We start from the raw sequence: 15898 nt of genomic DNA on the forward strand, positions 1-15898 counted from the left end.
ATCGAGAACTACTCGCGGTGAAGATGGCATTGAAGGAGTGGACTCTGTCCATTCCCCGGTCCTGGAATGGGCTCTTTCCTCCAGACTTGCCTGCCATCCTGGCTCCCGTCGGACCCTGGCCTTTGTATGACAACGTTTCTGGTGGCCCACCTTAGTTCCTGACGTCTTCGCATTCATCGCCGCCTGCACTGTGTGTGCTCAGAATAAGACTCCGTGGCAAGCTCCGGATGGCCTCCTTCGACCACTCCCTGTTCCTCACCGCCCCTGGTCCAATATATCCCTGGACTTCATCACTGGTCTCCCTCCATCAGATGGCAACACCACTATCCTTACGGTGGTGGACAGGTTTTCCAAAGCTGCCCATTTCATTCCCCTTCCCAAGTTACCCTCAGCCAAGGAGACGGCCCAGCTCATGGTGCAGCACGTCTTCCGGATCCATGGACTTCCGGTGGACATGGTCTCCATTCGCCGTCCTCAGTTCTCATTCCGGTTCTAGAAGGCGTTCTGCACCCTCATTGGGTCGTCGGCCAGCCTGTCCTCCGGTTTTCACCCCCAGTCTAACGGCCAGTCGGAGCGAGCCAACCAGGACCTGGAGATGGCTCTTTGTTGCCTCGTCTCCGCCAACCCCACCACCTGGAGCCAGCAACTCGTGTGGGTGGAATACACCTGCAACACCCTTCCCTGCTCGGCCACTGGTCTCCAACCTTTCGAGTGTTCCATGGGATATCAGCCCCTGCTCTTCCCTGAGCAAGAGGTCAGCATACCATCGGCCCAGATGTTCGTCCGCAGCTATCGCCGTATCTGGAAGAGAGCCCGGTATGCTCTTCTCAAGACCACCTCCAGGTATCGGCGACAGACGGACCGCCACCAAACCCTAGATCCCCGCTATCGTCTCGGGCAGAGGGTATGGCTGTCCACTCGGGATCTGCCCCTCCGGGTGGAGTCCCGTAAACATTCCCCCCATTTTATCGGCCCTTTCCCCATCTCTAAGATTCTTAGCCCCTATGCTGTTCATCTTCTGTTGCCCCGCACCCACTGTATACATCCCACTTTTGATGTGTCTAGGATTAAACCTCTGTCTCACAGGCCTTTGTCTCCTGTTTTGTTTTTAGGGGTGTGACTGCATCTAGGGTTACATTTAGATCCTCAGTGGTTAACTGATATTTGTACTCCAACGTCCTTGGGTAGGTGGAGGGAGTCTGGAAGCCCCCCCCCCCCCAATATCCTGAATATGCCCAGGGCGTGCATGGGCCATGACAGGTCTGGGCTCAGGGGTAGCCAGAGCTGGCTGTAGCTCAGGAGACTGAGCAGGTGGCATGGCAACAGGAATGCCCTGCCTGACCACTGGAGCAGTGGCCACCTTGGGTGTATTCACAGGAGCAGAAACCCTGCGTAGACAGCTGGTGTGCCAATGAGATCCATCTGCCAGTTGAAATGTCACTGGGCCCAGTTGACGACTGACCTGACTTAGAGAGGATTAGAACGTGCTCAGTTTGTTGGCCCGATGAGGTTGATGGGTTCTGAACCAGACAGACACATTGATGATTGGCGACTGAGCTCTGTGCTTCTTGTCGATCCTCTGCTTCATGTCATGCTGATGCTTCTGCCCTGAATATCCGACTGGTGGGCGAGGTGGCAGAGCCCGTGGTGGGCGTAGTCTGGTGAGGGGCAGAACAAGCTCAAGCCCCAACATGAGTGAGGCGGGGGAGACTCCCGTTGTTGAGTGACAAGCTGTGCGGTAGTGGAGAAGGGTCTGGGAGAGTACAGTGTCCATAGAGCAACCTTCTGCCATGTGCACTCACAGTCCATTTTTTAGGGACTGATTAAATCTTTCCACCCCCCCGTTTGCCTGCAGGTGGTAGAAAGCAGTATATGGATGATGGTGACACCTTTGCCCGCGAGGCAAGAGGTGAAGTGGTTCGACAGGAACTGGGGTTATTGTCCATGGTAATGGCCCGAGGCAGGCCCCAGCGAGCGAAGAGCTGGTCCAGAAAGTTGACTATGGCCTCCGCTGTGACTGTGCCCATTGGGGTGACTTCAGGCCATTTATACAAAAGGTCATACAGCACAACGAGGAACCTTTGATGGTGTGGGACGTTGTGTAGATCCCCACAGACTTTGAGCTGAAGGTTCTCCCAATGCCCAGATAGCCAGTCCAGGGGCTGTAGAGGGGGAGGGGCAGGTTGGCCAGTCTTCCCACTGATGAAGCATGACGTGCAGGACCTGACGAGCTGTTCAAGGTCACGATCTATGCCAGGCCACCACACCATGTCACGACACCGCTGTTTCAGTTTGACGATGCCGAGATGACCTTTGTGCACCATTGCCATCACACGTCCCCTGAGGGCCGAAGGGATCACTGCACAGTGGCCACAGGCGATGCAGGCATCCCCTCAGCATGACAGTTAGTTTTTCACATGTGAGAATGACTCCAGTTCTGGTGGGAAATGGGAAGGCCATCCTTTCCTGATGTACTCAATGGTTGTGTCAAATGATGGTTCTGCAGCCGACACGTCCTCGAATTCCTGCAGGGACCCTATGTTCTGTAGAGGAGAGTAAATAAGATGCACCAACTCCTCTTTACCATCTGTCTCCATCTGAGTAGGTGAGCTCTGCGTGGTGACAGGGTGGGACAGGAAGTCTGCTAAAACAATGTATTTTCCTGGAGTGAACTGTACTTGGAAATCTTACTGTTGTAGGCGAACTGACCACCTATGGTGTCCTCTGCCAGTGGTGGACATCAGGGCTGTCAGGGCTTGATGGTCTGTTCTGAGGGTGAAGGAGCGACCATAAAGGTAGAGATGCCACCACTCACAAGCCCAGATGCAAGCAAGAGCCTACTTTTGCTCTGTCGGACTGAGAGCGTGAGAGGAGAAAACTATGGGCTTTTCCACGTCATCATGCAGCTGAGAAAGGACTGCCCCCATAGCCACTGCTGAGGCGCTGAAGGTCACCAGCATGGGGAAGTTCAAGTGGAAGTGAGCCAGGGTCAGGGACGTGATGAAGGGGTGTTTCAGCTCTTCAATCCAGTCCCAAGGAGCATCCTGCTTAAGAAGCGGTGACGTAATGAAGGAGTATTCTGGTAGAAACTGCATGTAGTAGGCGGTCATACCTAGGAACGATGCCAACTGTGAAGCTGATGTGGGGACGGGCACTTCGAGGATGACATCCACATTCAACTGCAGTGAGAGATGCCAGTGGATGACACCTGTATCCACAAGTCTATAGCTGACACTGAGAACTCACACCTGTCAGTGTGAGGTGTGAGGTGATGGCGGTTGAGGCTGGTAAACACCAGCCGTAGGCGCTCATCTTCAGTGTCAACGTCTGGCCAATGTACCACAATGTCATCCAGGTAGACCACAACACCAGGGCAGCCGGCGAGGATGGTGGTCATGATCTTCTGATCTTCTGAAAGCAACTTGGTGCAGAGCTCAGGCCAAAAGCCATGCGCTACTAGCGATACAGTCCAGTGTGAGTGATGAAGGCTGTTAAGTTCCTGCTCTCCCGGATGAAGAGGCACCTGCATGTAGCCCCGTCGAAGGTCGAGCTTGGAGAAGACGCGGGAGCCATTGAAGTGTGTTGTCAGCTCATCCATTGTGGGTAGTGGATATTTGTCAGGCACCTCTGATTTGTTGGCTGCTCGCATGTCAACGCAGGTTCTGATGCCCCCTGATTTCTCCTGAAGGATCACCAGGTTTGACACCCAGGGAGAGGCATTAATGGGTTTGATTAGATCCTCAGCCAAGAGGCTTTGGAGATCCTCCTTGACGTCTTTGCGGAGGGCCAGGGGTATCCGACGCTGTGGTTGAATTACAGGAGGAACCTTGGGTTCCAAGAGCGGTTCGCGTGTGAATGCAGTCACTGAACAGCACTGGATACTGTTGATGCCACGGGGAGGACTGTTGATGCCCCACTGTTATCGTGTAGAGAGAATCCAAGACTGACACAAAGGTCCAGGCACATGATGTTTCCGCTCTGGCGTGTGACGTGAAATGGGAAGGGTGTGGAGCGGCACCACTTTGCAAAATGTTTCAACTTTTGACAGCGTCTGCATGTCTGGCCCTTAGCTGGGCAATCTGGAGCCCTTGCAGCGTGATGGGTAGATCCACAATTTCCACAGCGCCTCAGCTGGCACCCTTGGTGGGCCGTGCTAGCTGTGTTGCGGTGGTTGAGTCTGTCACAAACGTCATAGCTAGTATATAGCTGCTGCACTGACTGCTTCCTAATGCTAGCACTTGTTGTGGGGTAAGCTTGTGTTTCAGCTATTTTAGCAGCACATTAAGTGGCTGATTCAATTTGTAGAGCAAGTGTAAGTGAATTAGCAAGGGTTAAATTAGCATCTTCAAGTAACAGTCTTTTTTGTACCCGGGGGTTGGACATTTTTTCAATCAGCTGATCTCTTATCAGTTCGTCTTGTATTGCTCCAAAATTACATTACTGTGCTAGAGCTTTCAAATCAGCTACAAACTGGCTAGCTGACTCACCAGCTCGCTGACGTCGTTTGAACAGAAGCCATCTCAGTAGAACGTTTTCAGATTTTAAATAAATGTCAGTTAAGAGCTGCTATTGTTTCTTCGTATGAGGCCGCAGGTCCCAAAGTGCTGAAAATGCGGCGACCCTCTTCTCCATGGCAGTGTAGGAGGATAGCAGGTTTCCTGGTGCCGGCAACAGTATCCAGTCCTATGGCTAGAGGTACGTTTCAAACTAGCCTCTCCGTTGCTCCCAGGGAATGACAGATCCACCTGGGTGAGGCTGAAACGGGTCCAGAGGAGGCAGAGAGATGGTGGGGATGAGGGGTGCGGGATCAGCCATCCTCATCACTAATGTTGTGTTGGAAGAACTTTGTTCTTTATAAACGACTTGGGTTTATTAGCTGTCACTTACCATGTAGCACATGGGGACATGCTCACATTCCTCAGCTAGCATAACAACGTTTAACCAAAGTACGGTGGCCCTTCTGGATAACAATATGGTGAGTCAACAGACCCATACAACAAACTCACAGGAGCTATATAACGAACATAACACGCTGCCTTTGCTAGCACATGTGAACGCCCTCCTGGAGCGTCTTACCAGTCTGTGCCATGCGAAAAGCTAGAAATACGGCAACGCAAGTGGCGACACTTCAGGCTGAGGATTAAGTTTCACACATCCCCATGTGCTACATTAGTATTACCAGCTACCACCAGTATGGGTCTGGGCAATTGGCCTCCAGTGTATTAGATCTTACACAGAAGATATATCTGGGTACTCACTACTCTTGATGCTATGTAGCTGGGACCTGATATTCAACTAGCTCTACCTCACTCATTCTTAATTATGGGCTATGGGCTCTGGTCAACAGTAGTGCACTATATAAGGAAAAGGGTGCCATTTGGGATGCAACCAGTATTTCCCCCTCCTCCATCTCCTTTACCTGATCCAGACTGCTTCTGTCCTCTGGGCCTCTCTCAGCTGTTTAATTACTTTGTCCCTAATAGATTATGCATCTCAAATTCTCAGCTGAACACTTAATCTCTCTGACGCTCTCTTCTTCCCACTCCCTTCTTTTTCTGAGAAGGAAGAGAGCACCTTGTTAAAAACCCAACACCCGTACTCCTCTTCTCCCCCTCTCCTCCTCCCCCTCTCCTCCTCTTCCCCTCCTTCTCGTCCTCCCCTTGTCGTTCTCCTTCTCATACCCCTCCTCTTCCCCTCATCCTCCTTCTCCTCCCCTCCTCTCTTTCTACTCCTCATCCTCCCTCTCCTTCTCCTCCTCCTCTTAAAGCCCCTGTGGCCCTGTGGAGTGTAAGAAACCCAGTCATGTGAGCTTGCACTTTTAAAGGGCAAAGAAAAACAAGGAGATATTCATTACAGATATTTGTCATGTATATTTATGTCACTGTAAACTTCTCTATCCCGCTGAGAAGGCAAAAACAACATGGTCTGTCTGTGAATGCAGCACCCTGGATGCATCCCAAATGGCAGCCTATGGGCTCTGATCAAAGATAGTGCACAAGATAGGGAATAAGGTGCTATTTAGGACACAGAACCCTATTTTATTGACCAATCCAAGCCTTGCTTGCTTATTTCTGTTATGGCCTGGATTTGACCTTACCAGTAGCCTACTTGGTAAACAAAGATGAAGCCAAACACTTGTATCTGTTATTAGTATTTACACTGTAATTACATGTATATCATATAACAGTTGTCATTGCCAATAATAATATTGTATATAATATATATGATTGTTGTTGGCAGCTGAATTTAGACAGTCATTACACTTGCTGAAATATAGGTTAGCCGGGCAACAAACTAGCTAGCCATGGTTTTCTGGCATACTCCTGCATGTGACATGTTAGTGATATATCTGACATGTACAGAGGTCAGCTGTCGTGTTATTGTTATTTCATCACAGAATTGCATCTTTATGACTGAGGGTTAAAGTGTGTTGTAACTGAATACTAACAGCAACTTTCAAATCCTACAGTTTTGAGGAACTCTGACCTCATTGACCTGTCACATGACCTATCTGGCAACTGACTATGGCCCCATTCAAATGATTTAAAAGTGCATCCTTCATTCCTTCCTCCCTTCCTTGAAGTAATCACTTAGAAACGACTGGTGAAAGCTGTGTGGTGGAGCCTTTACGTTCTCCTGTCCAATCATGTCTATTTATTCAGTGATTACTTCAAGGAAGAGAGGAAGGAAAGAATTGGAATGGGACCATGACCTCTATGGCCACTCTTACCTCACCGGTGGCGCCATCCCACAATCCACCAGTGCCTGTGCATGAAAATAACATGGGAGTAGAATATGCTCCTGGGGAAGCACCTCTACAAACACGCACACACAAACACACCACACACAAACACACATGAACACCCTTTTTGCACATACACACACTGTAATGGGTGATTTGAAGGAGTCAGGCGCAGGAGGGTAAATCACAGTATACAGAGTTTATTCCGTAATACAGCGTTAACCAGTCCAGTGCGCAAAACAGGCACACTGGAACAAACAGGCACACAGGGAAAATACCCCGGCAACACAAAATACACTGAGCTCAACCGAGCTACTATCTCCTCACAATAAACAATCACCCACAAGGACAAGGGGGCAGAGGGAACACTTAAACATGTACTAATGAGGGGATATGAACCAGGTGTGTGTAATAGACAAGACAAAACAAATGGAATGATGAGATATGGAGCGGCAGTGGCTAGAAGACCGGTGACGACGAACACCGAAGCCTGCCCGAACAAGGAGAGGAGCAAGCTTCGGAGGAAGTCGTGACACACACTTTGTGGTACATTCACAGATGTATAGTATGTGTGGTATGCACATATTTAATGATATTTGCATATTTTAATAGAATATTTAAAAAAAAATTACATTAAACTGGTAAAAGTTTATTGTGATATGATTAAGAGAAGCAAAATGCCATATTATGGTGTGGTGCCTGGCCTTAAGTTACAAAGCAATATTGAAATTAACCAATAATAATTCTAGGCATTTAGATCCTAAAGTTAACTTAAAAGACAAAGCATGAACAAAGGGATGCCTACTAGGCCAGAGACCTAGAAATTAGAAAATAATTCTCCAAGTGACAGGATACAGGATAAGATAGAGAACAGATCTTCGTTCCATTTATACCAGATCTGGGTGGGGGGAGGACGTACTGCACCTTTACTGCCAGAGCGAAGCGTCATATAAAGATGAAAATACAACTACAGGCAGTGAGCACGATATGCTATATAAAATCCCCCAAAACAGCACAACCACAGCCAGCCAATTACTACTTGTATGGCAGAAAGCACCAAAAACCATCAAGCGCTATGATGAAACTGGCTCTCATCAGGACCGCCACTGTAAAGGAAGACCCAGAGTTACCTCTGCTGCAGAGGATAAGTTCATTAAAGTTAACTGCACCTCAGATTGCAGCCCAAATAAATGCTTCACAGAGTTCAAGTAACAGACACATCTCAACATCAACTGTTCAGAGGAGACTGCGTGAATGAGGCCTTCATGGTCGAATTGCTGCGACCAAACCACTACTAAAGGACACCAATAATAAGAAGAGACTTGCTTGGGCCAAGAAACACGACATTTGACTGGTGGAAATCTGTCCTTTGTTCTGATGAGTCCAAATGTTAGATTTTTGGTTTCAACTGCCGTGTCTTTGTGAGACGCAGAGTAGGTGAACGGATGATCTCTGCACGTGTGGTTCCCCCACCGTGAAGCATGGAGGAGGAGTTGTGATGGTGTGGGGTTCTTTGCTGGTGACACTGTCAGTGATTTATTTAGAATTCAAGGCACACTTAACCAGCATGGCTACCACAGCATTCTGCAGCGATACGCCATCTCATCTGGTTTGAATATCATTTGTTTTTCAACAGGACAATGACCCTAAACACATCTCCAGGCTGTGTAAGGGCTATTTGACCAAGAAGGAGAGTGATGGAGTGCTGCATCAGATGACCTGGCCTCCACGGTCACCTGACCTTAACCCAACTGAGATGGTTTGGGATGAGTTGGACCACAGAGTGAAGGAAAAGCAGCCAATAAGTGCTTTACGGGAGTGCGTAAATACCCACTTAGGCCAAGGACATAGAACCTAAACATGCTAGACAGGCGGACAATAACACACAAAATGTAAACCTAACAAAGGGGAACTTATAGGAGACATAATCAAGACAGAATACGAGACAGGTGCACCAACTAGACATAACCAAACAAACATCGAAAACATCAAGCGGTAGTAGCTAGTACTCTTGGCATTCTCTCAACGAGTGTCACGGAGACCGCCGAGGTTGCTCCTCCTCCTTGCTCGGGCAGGCTTCGGCGTTCGTCCCGACGAAGCCTGCCCGAGCAAGGAGGAGGAGCAACCTCGGCGGTCTCCGTGACACTCGTTGAGAGAATGCCAAGAGTGTGCAAAGCTGTCATCAAGGCAAAGGGTGGCTACTTTGAAGAATCTCATATTTTGATTTGTTTAACCCTTTTTTGGTTACTACATGATTCAATATGTGTTATTTCATAGTTTTGATGTCTACACTATTATTCTACAATGTAGAAAATAGTAAAAATAAAGAAAAACCCTTGAATGAGTAGGTGTGTCCAAACTTTTGACTGGTACTGTATAATAACTGTCACGCCCTGGCTCTGGGGACTCTTGTATGTTGAGCCAGGGTGTTAGTTTCTTTGTGTAGTGTCTATGTTTCGTTTTCTATGTTCTGTTCTAGGTTATGTGTTTCTATGTTGGCCGGGGTGGTTCTCAATCAGAGGCAACGAGAATCAGCTGTTGCTTGTTGTCTCTGATTGGGAACCATACTTAGGCAGCCTGTTGTGCACTTGTGTTTTGTGGGATCTTGTTCCGTGTTGGTTTGTGTTGTTAACCGAGGACTTCACGTTTCGTTTGGTTGTTTTGTATTTTGTATCGTGTTGCCAGTACACTATTAAAAAGATGTACGCATATCACGCTGCGCCTTGGTCCAATCATTATGACGAGCGTGACAGAAGATCCCACCAATACAGGATCAAGCAGCGTGTCCACGAGCAAACGCCGGAGGTAACGTTAGTGGATGTCCTCCTCGGTTGGGGGCAGATCACGGAGGAGGAGGCCGTCTGTTACCGGAGGGCGATGAAGGGGGAGACCCAGGCAGGAGAGGAGAAGCGGCACCAACCGGGCCGTCGTCGGACAGGCAAGAGGCAACCCCAATAATTTTTTTGGGGGGGGGCACACGGCATGGACGACGGAGCTGCTGGAGGCAGATAAAGGGCGAGATTGTGGACGAGGAGAGAACGCCACCAGGTTACGGGGGCCATTGGTCAGTAGAGGGAAGGAGAGTGTAGAGGCATGGCGAGAGGTACTGAGGTGTGTTACCAGTCCGGTCCGGCCTGTTCCTGATCCCCACACAAGGCCAGTGGTGTGTGTTCCCAGTACGGTCCGGCCTGTTCCTGTCCCTCGCACCAAGCCTGTGATGCGCGTCGCCAGCCCGGCCCAGCCTGTTCCTGCCCCTCGCACCAAGCCTGTGGTGCGCGTCGCCAGCCCGGCCCGGCCTGTTCCTGCCCCTCGACCCAAGCCAATGTTGCGCGTTGCCAGCCCTGCCCGGCCTGTTCCTGCCCCTCGCACCAAGCCAATGGTGCTCGTTGCCAGCCCGGCCCGGCCGGTTCCTGCCCCTCGCACCAAGCCAATGGTGCGCGTCGCCAGCCCGGCCCGTTCCTGACCCTCGCACCAAGCCAATGGTGCGCGTCGCCAGCCCGGCCCGACCTGTTCCTGCCCCTCGCACCAAGCCAATGGTGCGCGTCGCCAGCCCGGCCCGGCCTTTTCCTGCCCCTCGCACCAAGCCAATGGTGCGCGTCGCCAGCCCGGCCCGGCCTGTTCCTGCTCCCCGCACCAAGCCTGTGGTGCGCGTCGTCAGCCCGGCCCGGCCTGTTCCTGTACCTCGCACCAAGCCAATGGTGCGCGTCGTCAGCCCGGTCCGGCCCGTCCCTGCTCCCCGCACCAAGCCAGTGGTGCGCTCCGTCAGCCCGGTCCGGCCCGTCCCTGCTCCCGCACCAAGCCAATGATGCGCGTCGTCAGCCCGGTCCGGCCCGTTCCTGCTCTCCGCACCAAGCCTGTGGTGCGTGCCCGTCAGTCCGGCACAGCCCGTGCCTGTTTCACCGGTGCCTGGTCAGGTACGGTCAGCTGCTCCACACCGGAGCCTAAGCAATCCGCTCCACCGATGTCCAGTCCAGCTCCAGCCAGCGGGACCAGACCAGGGGCGCTACGGGGGGGTTGTTAGAGGGTGGTGGTCACGCCCGGAGCCTGATCCGCCTCCGAGGAGGAATGCCCACCCGGCCCCTCCCCTGTTGGGTTTATGTTGGCGCGGTCGCAGTCCGCGCCTTTGGGGGGGGGGGGTACTGTCATGCCCTGGCTCTGGGGACTCTTGTATGTTGAGCCAGGGTGTTAGTTTCTTTGTGTAGTGTCTATGTTTCGTTTTCTATGTTCTGTTCTAGGTTATGTGTTTCTATGTTGGCCGGGGTGGTTCTCAATCAGAGGCAACGAGAATCAGCTGTTGCTTGTTGTCTCTGATTGGGAACCATACTTAGGCAGCCTGTTGTGCACTTGTGTTTTGTGGGATCTTGTTCCGTGTTGGTTTGTGTAGTTAACCGAGGACTTCACGTTTCGTTTGGTTGTTTTGTTTTTTGTATCGTGTTGCCAGTACACTATTAAAAAGATGTATGCATATCACGCTGCGCCTTGGTCCAATCATTATGACGAGTGTGACAATAACACCACGTGCTATAAGTAGTGGCTGCAGACCACATAGACTCTTCTCTTATAAATTCTTACAGACAGCTGTCAGCGGGGCTTTTCATGGTATCATTACGCCCTCGCTCTAGTCTTCTCATAAGACTAGAGAATAGCTTTCTCTCTATAAGACTATGGGTACCTTTTTATGCGTTACTCATCTTAATTTTATTGGTGTTATCATCATTATTATTAATTTAAGAAAAATTAAAATTCATTTAAATTGACTTTCTGAAATTCAGAAGACCTGTCCCTCAATTGTTCGCAGATGATGCATCTCCTCCTGGGCAGCTCACAGTAAGGGTCTGTTCTGGGCGGGTCCTCGTCCTCTTTTGGTCAGACAGGAATTTCCCTCACACTTCATAAAATGTTTCACATGTTTTCCTCGCAGACCCCCACTGGAAATCTCTGCAGGCAGAATCAACCATCCCGCTCGTTGACGCCAAATTGTCATGGAAATTCTACACACGGGACACTCGATGTCAATCTTAAATGAATCATTGTTTACTAACAGCAAGCTGGAGAGGTCACAGTCAAACTTAGATGCATAAAGTACCGGTCTGAAGTGAGCTCCCTCGGGGCAGTCCCATTAGATATCTTATATACTGCTTACAGACACGTTACATAGGCTTAGTTCATAGGGTTGGTTACGGCATGTGTCTGGCACCGTCTCCTATCTTAACTTATAGAACATATTCTGGGCCTTCCACCAGATGGTCCTAAGGAGAGGGTAATGTCGCCCCCCCTCATATCTTTATCAAGCACAGCAGTAACCAAGGATTATTTATGACACTAAGACAAGATGAACATTTTCAAGGCTGTCTCTTCACATAACATTTTCCATCACAGTCCCATGTTTCATGAGCTGAAATAAAAGATCCAGGAAATTTTCCATACGCACATAAACGTATTTCTCTCAAATATTGTGTACAAATTTGTTTACATCCCTGTTATTGAGCATTTCTCCTTTGCCAAGATAATCCATCCACCTGACACGTGTGGCATATCAAGAAGCTGATTAAACAACATGACCATTACACAGGTGCACCTTGTGCTGAGGACAATAAAAGGCCACTCTAAAATTTGCAGTTTTGTCACAACACAATGCCACAGATGTCTCAAGTTATGAGGGAGCATGCAATTGGCATGCTGACTGCAGGAAGGTCCAACAGAGCTGTTGCCAGAGAATTTAATGTTAATTTCTCTACCATAAGCCAACATCGTTTTAGAGAATTTGGCAGTACGTCCAACCGACCTCACAACCGCAGACCACGTGTAACCACGCCAGCCCAGGACCTCCACATCCGGCTTCTTCACCAGCGGAATCGTCTGAGGAGGGGAGGTGGGGTGCTGAGGAGTATTTCTGTTTGTAATAAATCTATTTTGTGGGGAAAAACTATTTCTGATTGGCTAAGCCTGCCTCCCCAGTGGATGGGCCCATGCCCTCCCAGGCCCACCCATGGCTGCGCCCCTGCCAAGTCATGTGAAATCCATAGATTAGGGCTTAATTAATTTATTTCACTTGACTGATTTCCTTCTATGAACTGTAACTCAGTAAATCTTTGAAATTGTTGCATGTTGCGGTTATATTTTTGTTCGGTGAGCTATACCAAGGGGCGTTATTTGGGTTCTTGCATTGGAATTATATGGAAGTCTGCTTATATCACGCTATACCACAATAAACATAAAAGTTGAAATGCAGAGACCATTTTTGACCAAGAAATGACAGGTTGGTGCAAAATCTCAGCCTCACTTTATCAGAACCATGGACAGCGCCCTACACACTAAAGCAAGACTGTTAAACCTAGGCTGGAGGCTAAAATTAAAATAAATAAATTGGTCATTTAGCAGACGCTCTTATCCAGAGCGACTTACAGGAGCAATTAGGGTTAAGTGCCTTGCTCAAGGGCACATCGACAGATTTTTCACCTAGTCGGCTCGGGGATTAGAACCAGCGACCTTTCGGTTACTGGTACAACGCTCTTAACCACTAAGCTACCTGCCGCCCCATAAGGAAGTCATTTTACCATTCCATACCCTAGGTTTTTGCTGAAATGATGCCACTGGCTATACCACAAAGATGTTGATAAAACCAACCAGCTAGATTGTTTCTTATATTTTCAGTAGAGTTGCAGCCTCCTCGATGCTCTGTGGAACTTACTGAGTCATCATTCCATTCCCCCTGAAATCTTCCTTGTAAGATCCCCCTCAAATACCAGTTGGATTAGTTGAGCTTTCCTCGGGTGTAGCATGCTTCTTCTGTGTTGACTGAACACATCTGACAAAGTGGAAAATTAGTTCTCGCATGTAGCTGTGGGCGCCCCAAAAGTCAATCCATGTGTCAGTGCAGTAAGCACGGTCGGCATAGCGGAGAGAAGCCCAGAGAAGCGTTACAGGATATTAAGTGGGGTTCATTTGTCCTCATTGGAGCTGGAGCGGGCAATTTTAGTCTGCAAAAACTGTCAAGCGACACTAAACTCAGCTTCCACCAAATCTGTTTTGCTTAGATCCAGCTGTGGTTTCACCTTTTTCACATCTAGAAAGTCATTGCTCTCTGAGTCAAGGGCACACAGGGCCTCCACTAGTTGGCTGTTGCGTTCGCTGAATCGTTCTGGCATTTCACCAATGACAGCATCTTGGAACAGTCTTTTACACTCAGTCTCTTCTCCTCTATCCTGCTGGCCTGTACTGCCCACTACGTATTGGTGGAGATTTGTCCTTGCATAACGTTGTTGTTTGCTTGGAGCTGGTGGTGCGTCAGTGCCACTGGCATTGAACTGTTCCTAAATGTCTTCGAACTCGCTGTCACACAACTTCTCAACGCACTCCAAAGCACTGCTAAGGCTAAAGCTAATAACACTAACACTTTTTACAGCTAGTTAAGAAGCTAACTAAACTCTGTAGTGGTGGGGTGTGAGGCAGAGTTGAGTGAAGCAGCTTCAACAGTAAACTTGACCCCACCTAGAGCTGTTGCGGTGACTGTATTACCGCACAAAACCGACAGTCATTATTCATGACCACAGTATAATTCCACATGACCATTGAGTCACGGTAATCTCCTTTAATGCACTCTGGACATGCTTTGGTAGTACCCAACTCGCTAACGACCATTAGGTCGCTAATGGCCTGGTACTCAGGGCTCTATTGTCCCTCTAATCACTCTGACATCAAAGCAAATCAAAAATCACAGCAAATACACTGCTCAAAAAAATAAAGGGAACACTTAAACAACACAATGTAACTCCAAGTCAATCACACTTCTGTGAAATCAAACTGTCCACTTAGGAAGCAACACTGATTGACAATAAATGTCACATGCTGTTGTGCAAATGGAATAGACAACAGGTGGAAATTATAGGCAATTAGCAAGACACCCCCAATAAAGAAGTGGTTCTGCAGGTGGTGACCACAGACCACTTCTCAGTTCCTATGCTTCCTGGCTGATGTTTTGGTCACTTTTGAAAGCTGGCGGTGCTTTCACTCTAGTGGTAGCATGAGACGGAGTCTACAACCCACACAAGTGGCTCAGGTAGTGCAGCTCATCCAGGATGGCACATCAATGCGAGCTGTGGCAAGAAGGTTTGCTGTGTCTGTCAGCATAGTGTCCAGAGCATGGAGGCGCTACCAGGAGACAGGCCAGTACATCAGGAGACGTGGAGGAGGCCGTAGGAGGGCAACAACCCAGCAGCAGGACTGCTACCTCTGCCTTTGTGAAAGGAGGAGCAGGAGGAGCACTGCCAGAGCCCTGCAAAATGACCTCCAGCAGGCCACAAATGTGCATGTGTCTGCTCAAACGGTCAGAAACAGACTCCATGAGGGTGGTTGAGGGCCCGACGTCCACAGGTGGGGGTTGTGCTTACAGCCCAACACCGTGCAGGATGTTTGGCATTTGCCAGAGAACACCAAGATTGGCAAATTCGCCACTGGCGCCCTGTGCTCTCCACAGATGAAAGCAGGTTCACACTGAGCACATGTGACAGACGTGACAGAGTCTGGAGACGCCGTGGAGAACGTTCTGCTGCCTGCAACATCCTCCAGCATGACCGGTTTGGCGGTGGGTCAGTCATGGTGTGGGGTGGCATTTCTTTGGGGGGCCGCACAGCCCTCCATGTGCTCGCCAGAGGTAGCCTGACTGCCATTAGGTACCGAGATGAGATCCTCAGACCCCTTGTGAGACCATATGCTGGTGCGGTTGGCCCTGGGTTCCTCCTAATGCAAGACAATGCTAGACCTCATGTGGCTGGAGTGTGTCAGCAGTTCCTGCAAGAGGAAGGCATTGATGCTATGGACTGGCCCGCCCGTTCCCCAGACCTGAATCCAATTGAGCACATCTGGGACATCATGTCTCGCTCCATCCACCAATGCCACATTGCATCACAGACTGTCCAGGAGTTGGCGGACGCTTTAGTCCAGGTCTGGGAGGAGATCCCTCAGGAGACCATCTGCCACCTCATCAGGAGCATGCCCAGGTGTTGTAGGGAGGTCATACAGGCACGTGGAGGCCACACACACTACTGAGCCTCATTTTGACTTGTTTTAAGGACATTACATCAAAGTTGGATCAGCCTGTAGTGTGGTTTTCCACTTTAATTTTGAGGGTGACTCCAAATCCAGACCTCCATGGGT

This window comes from Coregonus clupeaformis, chromosome 7 (assembly GCF_020615455.1).
Source record: "Coregonus clupeaformis isolate EN_2021a chromosome 7, ASM2061545v1, whole genome shotgun sequence".
Taxonomy (NCBI): domain Eukaryota; kingdom Metazoa; phylum Chordata; class Actinopteri; order Salmoniformes; family Salmonidae; genus Coregonus; species Coregonus clupeaformis.